Source organism: Mesoplodon bidens, assembly GCF_964165515.1.
Source record: "Mesoplodon bidens genome assembly, chromosome: 1".
NCBI lineage: Eukaryota > Metazoa > Chordata > Mammalia > Artiodactyla > Ziphiidae > Mesoplodon > Mesoplodon bidens.
In genome coordinates, this window is record NC_138176.1 from 85,204,876 (window position 1) to 85,218,893 (window position 14,018).

Below are 14,018 nucleotides of genomic sequence, written 5' to 3' on the forward strand. Positions count from 1 at the left end.
AGTTTTTTGAGAAACCTTCATGCTGTTTTCACAGTGGCTGCACTAGCTTACGTTCCCACCAACAGCATACAAGGGTTCTCTTTTCTCCACATCCTTGCCAACATTTGTTATTTGTTTTCTTTTTGATGATAGCCATTCTGACAGGTGTGAAATGATATCTCATTGTGGTTTTGATTTGCATTTCCCTGATGATTAGCAGTGTTGAGCATCTTTTCATGTGTCTGTTGGCCATCTGCATTTCCTCTTTCAAAAAATGTCTATTTAGGTCTTCTGCCCATTTCTTAATCAGGTTGTTTGTTTTTTTGATGTTGAGTTGTATAAGCCATTTATATATGCTGGATATTAATCCCTTATTGATCATATCATTTGCAAATACTTTCTCCCATTTAGTAGGTTGTTTTTTCATTTTGTTGATAGTTTCCTTTGCTGTGCCAAAGCTTTTAAGTTTAATTAGGTCCCATTTGTTTATTTTTGCATTGATTTCCATTATTCTAGGAGATAGACCCCCAAAAATATTGCTGTGATTTATGTCAAAGAGTGTTCTGCTTATGTTTTCCTCTAGGTGTTTTATAGTATCCAGTCTTACATTTAGGTCTTTAATCCATTTTGAGTTTATTTTTGTGTATGGTGTTAAAGAATATTCTAATTTCACTTTTTTTAACATGTAGCTGTCCAGTTTTCCCAACACCATTTATTGAAGAGACTGTCTTTCTCCCATTGGATAGTCTTGCCTCCTTTGTTGTAGATTAATTGACCGTAGGTGCATGGGTTTATTTCTGGGCTTTCTATCCTGTTCCATTGACCTGTATGTTTGTTTTTGTGCCAATACCATACTGTTTTGATGACTTCAACTTTGTAGTATAGTCTGAAGTCAGGGAGCCTGATTTCTTCCAGCTCTGTTTTTCTTTCTCAAGATTGCTTTGGCTATTTGGTGTCTTTTGTATCGCCATACAAATTTTAAGATTTTTTGTTCTAGTTCTGTGAGAAATGCCAATGGTAATTTGATAGGGATTGCATTGAATCTATAGATTGCCTTGGGTAGAATAGTCATTTTGACAATATTGATTCTTCCAATCCAAGAATATGGTATATCTTTCCATCTGTTTGTGTCAGCTTTGATTTCTTTCATCAGCATCTTACAGTTTTCTGTGTACAGGTCTTTTGCCTCCTTAGATAGGTTTATTCCTAGGTATTTTATTCCTTTGGATGCAGTGATGAATGGGATTGTTTCCTTAATTTCTATTTCTTTTAGTTTGTTGTTAGTATATAGAAATGCAAAAGATTTCTATGTATTAATTTTTTATCCTGCAGCTTTACTGAATTCATTGGTGAGCTCTAGTAGATTTCTGGTGGCATCTTTAGGATTTTCTATGTGTCGTATCATGTCGTCTGCAAACAGTGACAGTTTTACTTCTTCCTTTCCAATTTGGATTTCTTTTATTTCTTTTATTGTATTGCTATAAACTTCCCTCTTAGACTGCTTTTGCTGTGTCCCATAGGTTTTGAATTGTTGGGTTTTCATTTTCATTTGTCTCTTGGTATTTTTTTAAAATTTATTTTATATATTTTATTTCTGACTGTGTTGGGTCTTCGTTGCTGTGCGCAGGCTTTCTCTAGTTGCGGCAAGTGGGGGCTACTCTTTGTTGCAGTGCATGGGCTTCTCATCGCGGTGGCTTCTCTTATTGTGGCTCATGGGCTCTAGAGCACAGCCTCAGTAGTTGTGGCGCAGGGGTTTAGTTGCTCCACGGCATGTGGGATCTTCCCAGGCCAGGGCTCAAACCCGTGTCCCCTGCATAGGCAGGTGGATTCTTAACCAGTGCGCCACCACGGAAGCCCCCTCTCTTGGTATTTTTTAATTTCCTTTTTGATTTATTTGATCCATTGCTTGTTTAGTGGCATATTGTTTAGCCTCCATGTGTCTGTGGTTTTTTTGCAGTTTTTTTTCTTGTAGTTGATTTCTAGTCTCATAGTGTTGTGATTGGAAAAGATGCTTGATAAGATTTCAATTTTCTTCGATTTTACCAAGGCTTGTTTTGTTGCCCAGCATGTGATCTATCCTGGAGAATGTTCCATGTGCACTTGGAAAGAGTGTGTATTCTGTTGCTTTTGGATGGAATGCTCTCTATATATCAGTTAAGTTCATTTGGTCTAATGTGTCATTTAAGGACTGTGCTTCCTTACTGATTTTCTGTCTGCATGATCTTTCCATTGATGTAAGTGGAGTATTAATGTCCCCTACTATTCTTGTGTTACTGTCAGTTTCTCCTTTATGTCCATTATCATTTGCCTTTTATATTTGGGTGCTCCTCTCTTGGGTGCATATGTATTTACAAGTGTTGTATCTTCTTCTTGGATTGATCCCTTGATCATGATGTAGTGTCCTTCTTTGTCTCTTTTACCCTGGTATCCATTCAGCCACTCTGTGTCTTTTGGTTGGAGTATTTAGTTCATGTACATTTAAGGTAATTATCGATATGTAGTCGTTATTGCCTTTTTGTTAATTGTTTTAGATTTGTTTTTGTAGGTCTTTTCCCCCCTTTTTTTCCTCTTCTTTTGGGATTTCATGACTATCTTCAGTGTTATTTTGGATTCCTTTTTTTTTTTTTTTTTTTTTTGCGGTACACGGGCCTCTCACTGTTGTGGCCTCTCCTGTTGCGGAGCACAGGCTATGGATGCGCAGGCTCCACGGCCATGGCTCACGGGCCCAGCCGCTCCATGGCACGTGGGATCTTCCCAGACCGGGGCACGAACCCGTGTCCCCTGCATCGGCAAGCGGACTCTCTACCACTGCGCCACCAGGGAAGCCCTCCTTTTTCTTTTTTGTGTGCATATATATTATAGATGTTTGGTTTCTGTTTACTGTGAGGTTTTTGTATAGTAATCTATATATATATATACATGATTGTTTTAAGTTGCTGATCTCTTAATTTCAAATGCGTTTTTTTTCATTTTTACATCTTTATTGGAGTATAATTGCTTTACAGTGTTGTGTTAGTTTCTGCTGTATAACAAAGTGAATCAGCTATATGTATACATATATCCCCAGGTTTCAGTTTTTTTTTAACATCAAATGAATTTTAAAACCCTGCATTTGTATTCTCCTCCCTTCATGATTACTGTTTTTGATATCATATTTTACATCTCATTGTTCTGTGTATCTCTTAATTGCTTATTGTGGATATAGGTGATTTTACTACTTTTGTCTTAACCTCCCTACTAGCTTTGTGTGTAGATGATTTCCTAGCTTTACTGTGTGTTTGCCTTTACCAGTGAGCTTTCTCATTTTGTAATTTTCTTGTTTCTAGTTGTGGCCTTTTCTTTTTCACCTATAAAATTTCCTTTAATTGGTTGTAGAGCTCGTTTGGTAGTTCTGAACTCTTTTAGCTTTTGCTTATCTGTAAAGCTTTGGATTTCTTCCTCAAATTTGAAGGAGAACCTTGCTGGGTAGAGTATTCTTGGTTGTAGGTTTTCCCATCATCACTTTAAATATATCATGCCACTCCTTCTGGTCTGTGGAGTTTCTGCTGAAAAATCAGCTGATAGCCTTATGGGAGTTCCCTTTATGTTATTTGTTGTCTTTTTTTGTCCCTTGCTGCTTTTAGTAGTCTCTCCTTATCTTTAATTTTTGTCATTTTAATTATGGTGTGTCTTGCTCTATTCCTCTTCATGTTAATCCTGTATGGGACTCTCTGCACTTTCTGGTTTTGGGCAACTGTTTCCATTCCCAGATTAGGGAAGTTTTCAGCTATTATGTCTTCACATATGTTCTCAGCACCTTTCTCTTTCTCTTTCTCTTCTCCTTGGAGTCCTATAATACAAACATCAGTGGGCTTGATGTTGTCCCAGAGGTCTCTTAAACTGTCCTCATTTCTCTTCATTCTTTTTTCTTTTTTCTGTTCAGTGGCAGTGATTTCCTCTACTCTGTCTTCCAACTTGCTGATGTGTTCCTCTGTATCATTTAGTCTACTGTTGATTCCTTCTAGTGTATTTTTCATTTCTGTCATTGTATTTGTCACCTCTGTTTGGTTGTTCTTTATATTTTCTAACTCTTTGTTAAAAACTTCTAACTTCTTGCTCTGTGCATCCATTCTTCTCCTGAGTTCTTTGATCATCTTTACATCTGAACTCTTTCTTGGGTAGGTTGTCTGTCTCCACTTCACTTAGTTCTTCTGGGGTTTTATCTTGTTTATTCATCTGGAACATAGTCCTCTGCTGCCTCATTTTGTTTAAGTTGCTATTTATATTTTTATGTATGTGGTAGGTTAGTTATGTTTCTCGACCTTGGAGAAGTGGCCTTCTGTAGGAAATGCCCTATACCTCACAATAGCACACTCCCCTCTTGTCACTCAAGCTATATGCTCTAGGGGTTCCCCCTAAGAGGGCTGCATGGGTCCTTCTGTTTTGATGGGCTGACTATGTGGGTGGTCTTACAGGTTTGGTTGACCCCCAGCCTGGTTGGTTGCCAGGCCCTGCCTCATGTGGATGCTGCTGGCTGCTAGTTAGTGTGGCCTGGTCATGAGGCGGCTGGCTGTAGAACCCTAGGAGGCCCTGGGGCTAGTCCTGGCTCACTGGTGGGTGGAGTCTGGGTCCAGAAGACTCCAGGGCTGGTGCCAACTCATTGGTGGATAAAGCCAGGTCCTGGGGTTAGTGCCAGATTACTGGCAGGCAGAGCCAGGTCCTGAAGTCTGGCTGCAGGGCCCAGAAATCCTGGAGCTGGTGTCAGGTCACTGGGGCAGGGGCAGGGGAGGGGGCACTGGTTCCTGACACAGTTGGGTATGGGGTCTGGGGAAGCTTGTGCTGGCCTGCTAGTGGGCACAGCCAGGGCCTAGCTTGTCCCAGGGTGGGGTCTGTCCTGCAGTGGGTAGGCTGTGTCCACAGGCTGTGTGAGTGTGGTTTTCTTGTGTCTCATGTCTGCCCCCTGATGGTTGAGGCTGGTCTAGAGGCTAATACAGGCTTCCTGGAGGGTACGGTCAGTGCCTGCCCACTGATGGATGGAGCTGGGTCTTGGCCCTCTGATGGGCAGGGCCATGTATAGGGGAGTGTCAAGAGATGGCTGTGGGCTCAGGAAGTCTTTAGGAAGCCTGTCTGCTGATGGGTGAGGCTGTGTTCCTGCCCTGTTAGTTGTTTGACCTGAGGTGTCCAAAGCACTGGTGCCCTAAAGGCTGTTGGGTAAGGCCAGGTTTGGGCACTAATGAGCTAGAGGGAGGTTCCCAAAATGGCGGCCACCAGCAGGCATGTCCGTGTGGTAGAAGGAGCTCCCCAGTGTGGCTGCCGCCAGTCTGTGTCCCCAGGGTGAGCCTCAGCCACCCCTGCCTATCCAGGAGACTCTCCAAGACCAGCAGGTAGGTCTGGCCCTGGATCCTATCAAATTACTGCTTTTACCCTGGGTCGTGGTGTGAGATTTTATGTGTACCTTTTAAGAATGAAGTCTCTATTTCCCCCAGTCCTGTGGGGCTCCTGAAATTAAGCCCCACTGATCTTCAACACCAAATCCTCTGGGGGCTCATTTTTCCAGTGCAGGATCCCTGGGCTGGTGAGCCCCACATGGGGCTCAGATCTCTCACTCCTGTGGGACAACCTCTGCTGTATAATTATTCTCCAGTTTGTGGGTTGCCCACCTGGGGCTATGGGGCTTGGTTATATCATGAGTCCACCCCTCCTACCTGTCTCACTGTGGTTCCTGCTTTATGTCTTTAGCTGTAGAAGATCTTTTTTGGTAGGTGCAGTCTTTTTCATCAATGATTGTTCTGCAATTAGTTGTGGTTTTGGTGTGCTCATGAGAGGTGATCTCAGGGTCTTTCTACTCTGCTATCTTGACCAATCCTCTTCCAACCAAAAACTGCTCTAAAAATGGTCTATTAAAAGAACACACCAAAAAGTATTACATAATTCGTGAGTCCATGTGAGAGTGACTGTGTTAGACAGAATAATGGCCCCCAAAGATGTTCACATCCTAACCCCTGGAACCTGTGAATATGCCACTTTCCATGGCTAAAGGAGCTTTGCAGATGTGATTGTTAAGCATTTTCAAATAGGAAGCTCATCCTGGATTATATGGGTGGGCCAGATGTAATCATAAGGATCCTTATAAGAGGGAGACAGGAGTGTTAGAGAAGAAAATGTGAGGATGGAAGCGGGGGTCAGGGGGAGTGTGTGTATGTGTGACTGTGAGAGAGGGAGAGTGCTTTGAAGATGTTATGCTGTTGGCTTTGAAGATGGAGGAAGAGGTCATCAACTAAGCAGTGCAGGCAGCCTCTGAAAGCTCAGAAAGGCAAGGAAATGGCCTCTAGATGGAATGTAGCCTTGCTGACACATTTTAGACTTTTGATCGCCTGAACTGTAAGATAATAAATTTGTGTTAAATTAGTACATTTGTGGTAATTTGCTACACCAGCAGTAGGAAACTAATACAATGTTTTTTTCAATGAAAATTTAGGAAATTGAATACAGAAGAGATATTTACATATTTCATTACCACATAAAAATCAATTCATGTTGATAGTGTTCAATTTCAGGAACCACCTGCTTGTGTTCTTTACTGTCAAATGTGTTCTTTGTCTCTAACTTCATAACTCCCACTGACAGAAGAAAATAGTGACTGTTATACTCACAGTGCTGTGGTCTTTAAAACCAGTTTGTACAAAAATAATGTAGATCTTCTTGCCTCTGCAGTTCCCTGATACCATTTATTTATATTGGTTATATGATTACTTATGACGCTGCCTCATTCATTGTGCTGCCTGTGGATACTCGCTTCCAATGACTCAAAGTTTCTTCATGTGCTTCAGTGCTGATTATCACAGATGCAAGTCTTAAACAGGATAGGCAGGAAAAAAATGTGAATGATAATTTCTGGTCGTGTGAAATTTACTTTTCAGAATTTTCTAATATAAAATAGAACAACATATCTTCCAACTATGCTTCTCTTGAATTCTTTATAGTGAATTCACTGCATTCCTAAAATGGGATCGCTTTCAGTGTTGACTTCACTCCTGCCTTCTATACAGCCACCAGCAGGAAGGAGAGAGGAGGAAGATGTTCTTATTTGCACATTCTCTGTGCTCTCAAAGAGCACAGCTTACAAGCAGACCCAGGAAGGCACTGATTTACCACATTCATCAGACGCAGGAGAGGACATTGATTGAAAAGACCCATTGGTATGAGCAACAGTCTCTAAACCCTAACAGGAGGTAGGCATAGCACTCCAAGAAAACCATGGCGACACTGGCTTGTGTGGAGCTTTGTGGAGGTGGTCCTGTAAATAAGTTCTTTTGGAGAGCATGCTGTGGTCAGATGGGTTTACTGACACTCCCTGCCTTGACCCCACCCCTCTGTAGGCTAGACCTTGGGACAGCTCACATACCGAACACGCTTACCTAGGATTTTCAACTTGCACTGGATCAGGGTAGAAAGAAACGAATCCCCAGTGTTTACTGTTTTTATTAGATTAACCACACCCATTTTAGGACTGTGGACTGATGGCTCTTACCCTCCAGTCACATATCTGACTGGGTTAAAGGTGGAACAGGAGACCAAGAGTGTCATTTTAGGAGTCTTCCTTCATTTGGAAACACCAGAGTGAGGAGTCAATGATTCCTCCCCACCACCTCTATCAAAGAGTTCTGTTGCCTGAATTTCTTGGGTATCTGATCGTAGTCTTGTGGCTTCTGACTTTGTACACTGTGAATTGTTTCCTCATGTATTTTGCAATTATGAATTATGAATTTGTCTTTAGTGGCATTATTTCTGTGGGAATTTCATGGGCCTATTTGAGGCTGTGTTCTTCCAAAGACATTTTGCCTTTGCTTTTGCCAGTTGTTCAGGGATATTACCTGCCTGAGACTTTCTTTTTCTGCTATTTATCAATAACTTGGGTAGTCCTACATCACATTCAAACCCCAAATCTGTGTTAATGTGAGGATGGGCTCAGTGTTACAGTTTTGTTTTTTTTTTAAACCAGAGTTCAGATTAAGACAGGCATGCTTCCTTCAGTTGTCCTGTGTCTCTGAGTGAATTCCCCCCCCTCCCCTTTCTACATGTTGAGAGCACAGCTCTTCAGAGTTTTCAGTCTTTCTTGGAGGGCCATTCCTCAAGTGCTTCACTGGATCTCAAGACCATGTTTCCTGGTCTGATTTAAAACCCCTTCATTATATAGATCTGCAAATATTCCCAGGCCTGACATAGTATCAACTCACATGCTTGCTGATTGGGTTTTTAATTTGCTTTATTTTGGCCTGTGGGGATTTCTCTTATTTTCTTAAAGCTCAAATATACATTTAAAGGACATTAGCTGGAGTATAATATATAAAAATACTGAATCATCATGTTGTACACCTGAAACTAACATAATATTGTAAATCAACTACACTTCAATTTTAAAAAAAAGGACATTTGCTTTATTTTATATAACATTCATAAGTATTCATAATATTTGTAAATATATTTTTAACCCTTATCATTTAAAAATATAAAATTTATAATTATTTAAATAAATTGTGAGAAGGCTTTCCAGTTCTCAAGTTTGCTACTTCTAGGTCTTTACATGTTTTCTTCTGCCTAGGAATACTCTTCTTCCTTTTCACTTAGCTATAAACCAGTTGTCACACACTTAAAGAACCATCTGTAAACCCTCCACTCCCATCCTCAGTGCATAGACATGGCTGTCTCTTTGCCCTGGTGTGTAGCCTCCTCTGGACTAGATGCTTTGTGAGACCATGCCTATTAGTTTACCCCAGCCTGACACTCAGGAGAGAGTCAAGTATTTATGAATGAATGAACATCTTCTGTTGACTTTTGTTTGCTTATTTTTATTTTTAAATGTAAATCTTGTCTTTTCCGCAAGATCATTGGCCTCTAGCCTTTGTGAATTTTCCTTGGCTCCTAGCAATATGGTAAAACTCCCTGGGAGTAACTCCACCAATGGTTATCATTAAAGCCTGGTAACTAATTTTTCACAATAGAAAACAAATATTCTTACCCCAAATTGTTTTATTCAGTTTTTTTTTTCATCTTGAAATTCAGCTCTTTTCCAACTGAGAATTTCTAAAAATGCTGTATTGAGTTTTCTGTTGTCCTTCATTGGAATTACCTTCTCCTTTCTTTATAAAAAATTCAATTTTACGTCAAATGGGAAAGGATAGAAATCTAGTCTTTCACTCAGTGTTTGTTGAGTACCTTCAAAGTACAAGACAGAGTACAGAGATGCTGGTGGGAGGGCTGTGTGATTCAGGTAGGTGTTCTTAGGGCAGGGGAGAATCAAGTATGTTTGAAGCCCTTATAAATGGAGCCAGAACAGAAAAAGAGAAGCAGAGGTTTAAGAAACAGAGGAAATAATGATAGGACATGGTCCTACCTTTATACACTCCTCCAAGTGCATTACTCATTCTAACAGACTTGGTAGAGCACCCTTAGTAACTACTTCTGTTGGCTTTTCTGGGGAGAGAGCAGCTGTTGAGCATGTTTTATGCTTTTCCTCCTTGGTCAAGGTGCATCAGCGAGATCAGGGAATTTTTGACTTTCAGAGAGCTGGTTGGTAAAGGGGGAAGCTAGTGTCTTAGAGGAATATATGCTGGATTGGTGTCATAGAAAGCCTAAAAAACACTCCTGTTGGGTAGGGGAAACAGTGATATGAAGTGAAATATGGCTCTAAAAGTAATATAGGGGATATTAACGTTTAAAGCTATTGTGATAGTTCATGTTCATTCCTTTTTTCTCCCCCTTAGCCATGCAATCTTGTCCCTTAAATTCACTTAGAAAGATGAATCCTAAAATGTGGCATTGGGATTCTGTCAGATGACTGAGTCAACTTAGTTCCTGAATATTTACACACCACACACATACACGCACATGCACGCTCATACGTACACTTAAAATGAGGCAACCATACCATTTAATTAGATTTCTTTTGATTCAAATAATTATTTTGATTCCATTCATAATTCTTGTGGATGTTTATTTTGAAAAAATGGGTTGTAAACTAGAAACATAGAGTTTTTCTCCTGCCAAGGCTGAATATAGCTTAAAATCAAGGAATATTCTCTGCAGGTTCAAAGTGTTTCTGTTAATTTGTTATATGCCTTAAAAAAACAGAAAATTATATACTGACATTTGCATATATCAAATATATATATCAAATATATCCCTGTTTGCTGAGAAGGCAGCACAGCTGATAGCAAGAATGTGAGTTCAAGAGAGTTGTCAAATGCCTCCCTTTTCTACAAGAAGGGATGATGTCTCTGTGGCTGGAATATTGAGTATCAATCAGAGAGACTTCAGGTGATCAGTTATTGTTTGGGGAAAATCTTAAAGAAATGATCCTGGACAAAGGAAAGTAAGCAAATCTTAATTCCCCATTGATTTTTTCCATTTGTTTTTCTTTAGCCGGTAAAAATCTTTAAAAAAGCAGTTTTATTCATTGTTTGTACCCAGTAAGATTACTTCTTTAAATACAACTGAAACTGTGGCGCACTCTAGTGATCAGAAGATCTAAAATATTGTTTTACATGAGCTTTCATTTTACTTTTGCCTTTAGCTTTGTGAATTAGGCATAGCCTGGATATTCTGCTCCACGTGAAGAGGGCTTGTCTAGTGGCAAAAGTAAATAATGAGTCAGAAATCTTGCATTTAATTATACCTCCATGCCTCTAGACTAGCAGCACTGAAGCACGGTGGTACCTGGGATTCTGTGACGGCATGGCATTAGCTATTACTAGATGAACTAAAGGAACATTAATCCTAAAATCCCAAACAAAAAAAGATCTGCTGGGTGTGGGAAATCTTGTATCTAATGCTTCTAGGTAGCCCACTTGATCCTCTAAGAGTGGATTTGGGACCTTTTACTATTAAAATTCAAAAAGAGAATTAAGTGGAATAAATACCTGCTTTCAAACTAGACAGATCTGGGATTGAATCCAGCTCATGCCATTTGGCAAGTATTTAATTCCTAAGCCTTAGCTCCACATGCAACCTGAGGATGGTAACAATCATCACCCTCTATAGAATTGTTAGGGACTTGAGAAGTGGTGAGGTGTATGGAAAATGTTGCCCTCAAACTGGTAGCAAAGAATATTAACAAAAAGACTATTACTGAGGTGTCTAGGCTAAGGAAAGAAAGGAGTTTATTAAACCACATCTTTTTCAGCTAATAGGACCACAGGTTAGCTTGATCAAAGTCTCTCAAACTATTGGGCCCATTCTCCCTGCCTAAAATTCAGAGTCCCTAATAATCACACAACACTCATACCTGCTTGTTCACTCTTCTTTTTATTCTCACAAAGCATGGCAAAATGAGGAGGCAACTGACAAGCGAAGAATTTGCGCAGTGGAAAACCACCCTGACCATCTTTTGACTTTATAGGGATCGTAGGTGGGTAAATGTCCCTTTAAAGTGATTTTGTCATAGGAGAGTCACATGAAATGGTTCTCATGGTGGGGGGAGAGGAAAGACAAGAGATCAACATTCACAATTATTTAAAATGACTTAAAAGCTAAACATAATATACATAGTAACTCCTTTATCCTAGTACAAAAATAGTGCCAGAAACTATATATTTGTTCAAAGGTATTGAAAAGGTGTAAGAATACAAATAGATATTAACAGTGGCTAGTGATGATTCATAAGCTTTTTCTTAAACTGAAATAGAAATTTATATTTTCAACTATTTACATGGTGTTCAACATCTATTAAGATATGTTTACACAGACTTTTGAGAAGCATATGGAAAGGCAAAGTGAGCTTTAATACTTTCTTCCTCACTCTCCTACGCTGGAGCAGAAGGGGTCCAAAACTGTGTGCAATTTAACAGTCTAAGAGAACTCTTGAGTAATCTCTACCTGGCTAGCATATGGAGAAATAATCTACATAGTGGAATATATGACTCCTTACTTACATAAGGTGTTCTCTAAGCTATCAGCAGGCTAAGTGATTCATGCTTGCAAGAAGACAAGATGTTCACTGACTGACAGATTCTTAATAAGTTCCAGGTAAAGAAGGTCCTTGGAAAACTATGTAATACATATGTTATAGATGGAAATGAAAGTGATAACTGTACCCTATATTTTCACGTTAAATCGGCAGGATCAGAAGCTGGTAAGTCTCTTATCCAGCACTCCCTGCAGAGACTGTGAGCTCCTTGAGGTCACTGCTCTCTCTCCCCAGTGGAGCACAGTGCATGACATGCAGCAGGAACTCAAGAAAAGGTGGATCGAGGCATGTCTAACACTGAGCAGTTACGTTATACCACCTTGTTTTAACTGGAGGTGTTCCCAGGAGAGGACAGCAGTTACATCCCTCCCCCCCACCCCTGGCCTTCTTAAATCAATCTTGTAAAACAAAACAAACAGCATTTCTTTTTCTTTTGATGGCCTGTAAAGCTTTAGGAGTACAATCAGGTGGAAAACACAGGAAAATTGAACATCAGATTGGAGTAGGTCTAACATTTGTGCTCTGTGCTGAAAATAAAGGCACTTCACTGCTAGGCAAGAATATATCTGTAACTGGTCTCCTCCCACAATCCATTATTTCCAGTACACTTTCATACACTTTCTTTTCTCCAACACTCCTTTGGAAGGAAACCATTCTTCATAGTAAAGAGATCAGTGGTGAAACATCATCGTCCAGGGTTTGTACCGTGAGATGAGGTGCTCAAACAGCTCTAAATCTCACACATCTAGTGATCTGCATGAGAAGCCAAAGAAATGTACTATCTTTTTCTCAGTCTTGGAAACTCAACACAGGAAATGACTTAAGGGATTAGATACCTTGCTCTGTGGCCTGCTGTCCCATTTCTGACAGTGGTCTCCAGGGCCCATTAGGGCTTACACAGTAGCTGCCTTCTGTGACATCCTCCTCTGAGACAAGGCTTAGCCCAAATATAACTCCTTCAACAGCACAACTTGTTCACACTCACAGAGGTTAAAGAGACTTACACAAGTTCACACAGGATTGTGGCTAGCAAAGGCCAATCCTGTGAAAAGTACAAGACCAGGCAATTTTATAGACATCTTCTCTCACAACTTAGTAAAATAGTGGGAACTTTTGGGGCTGAAAATTGAAATGAAGTGGTATCATGGTACTCAGCTATAATGAAAACAAACAAACTAATCTAGAGCAAGAACAACTTCTTGCTAGGTTACAGGTAATATAAACATAGGGTAGGGTGAGAGAAGACTACATATATATATATATATTTTTTCCAACTTGAGAAGATACTGAAAAGGAAATATTCACATAAGAAGAAAATGTGTGCCCATGTACCAGGTAATAATCCATGTATGGAATGATTTTCCTAAAAAATTAAGAATTATTTGAACCAAGTAACCAGTCTTAAAGAAGCACTCTTCTTCTGTATGAACTAAAATACCCAAAAATGACATAGGTATGGCACTGCCCCACTTCTTTCAGTTTCTAAACTAGTAAGGTAAAATAAGCCATTATCTAAAAGTAAACCAAAAATTTATAATCTAAATACACCTTCTTGCTTGTTAAAGTGACACACATACAAATCCTCCATACATAGTCTACTGTGTCTTTAAAAATCTCAGTGACATATATTAGAGGGCACTAAACAAACTACTAAAGTATTTGACTACAGACTTTAGCATAACTGCTAAATCACAATGTGTACGGCAAAAAGATAGGTTATTAAAGACTGCTATTCTTCAGACAATTTTTCTATACTAAGGAATTTTGTCTGCATGCATAGGTGTATACCAGTATGTAGATACGTTATTTTAGTGACAGTCTTTGTAAGTTATACACCAGTGCCACCAAGAGGCAACCTCACAGATCTCATATGTATTACATAAAATAGAATAACATCTTGAAAATACAGGTGTCACAACAGTAATACATAACCCTTACCGCTACAAAGTAATGGCAATACAATTTGTTTTGCTTTCTTTTTAAAACCTGAAGGGTAAGAATAAAGCCACTTTATGTCAAGATACGTATACACACTCAGAATTTTAAAAACTTAACAAATATGTTGAATTTTAGGTAGTTTAGGGAACAAATGGTT

At 39.6% G+C, this 14,018-nt stretch overlaps 1 long non-coding RNA gene across 9 annotated transcripts in view; it reads left to right on the top strand.

Annotated features, from left to right (window-relative positions):
• LOC308623567 overlaps positions 1 to 14,018 on the top strand; it is a 73,722-nt gene that overhangs the window by 53,891 nt on the left and 5,813 nt on the right. For 4 of the 9 annotated variants that reach the window (XR_014016839.1, XR_014016844.1, XR_014016845.1 and 1 more), the window contains one exon: positions 11,277 to 11,365. This is a non-coding gene — a long non-coding RNA (uncharacterized lncRNA). Of the gene's footprint in view, positions 1 to 11,276; positions 11,387 to 14,018 lie in introns of all 9 variants that reach the window. The other 5 variants (XR_014016841.1, XR_014016842.1, XR_014016843.1 and 2 more) reach the window with 3 other exon arrangements.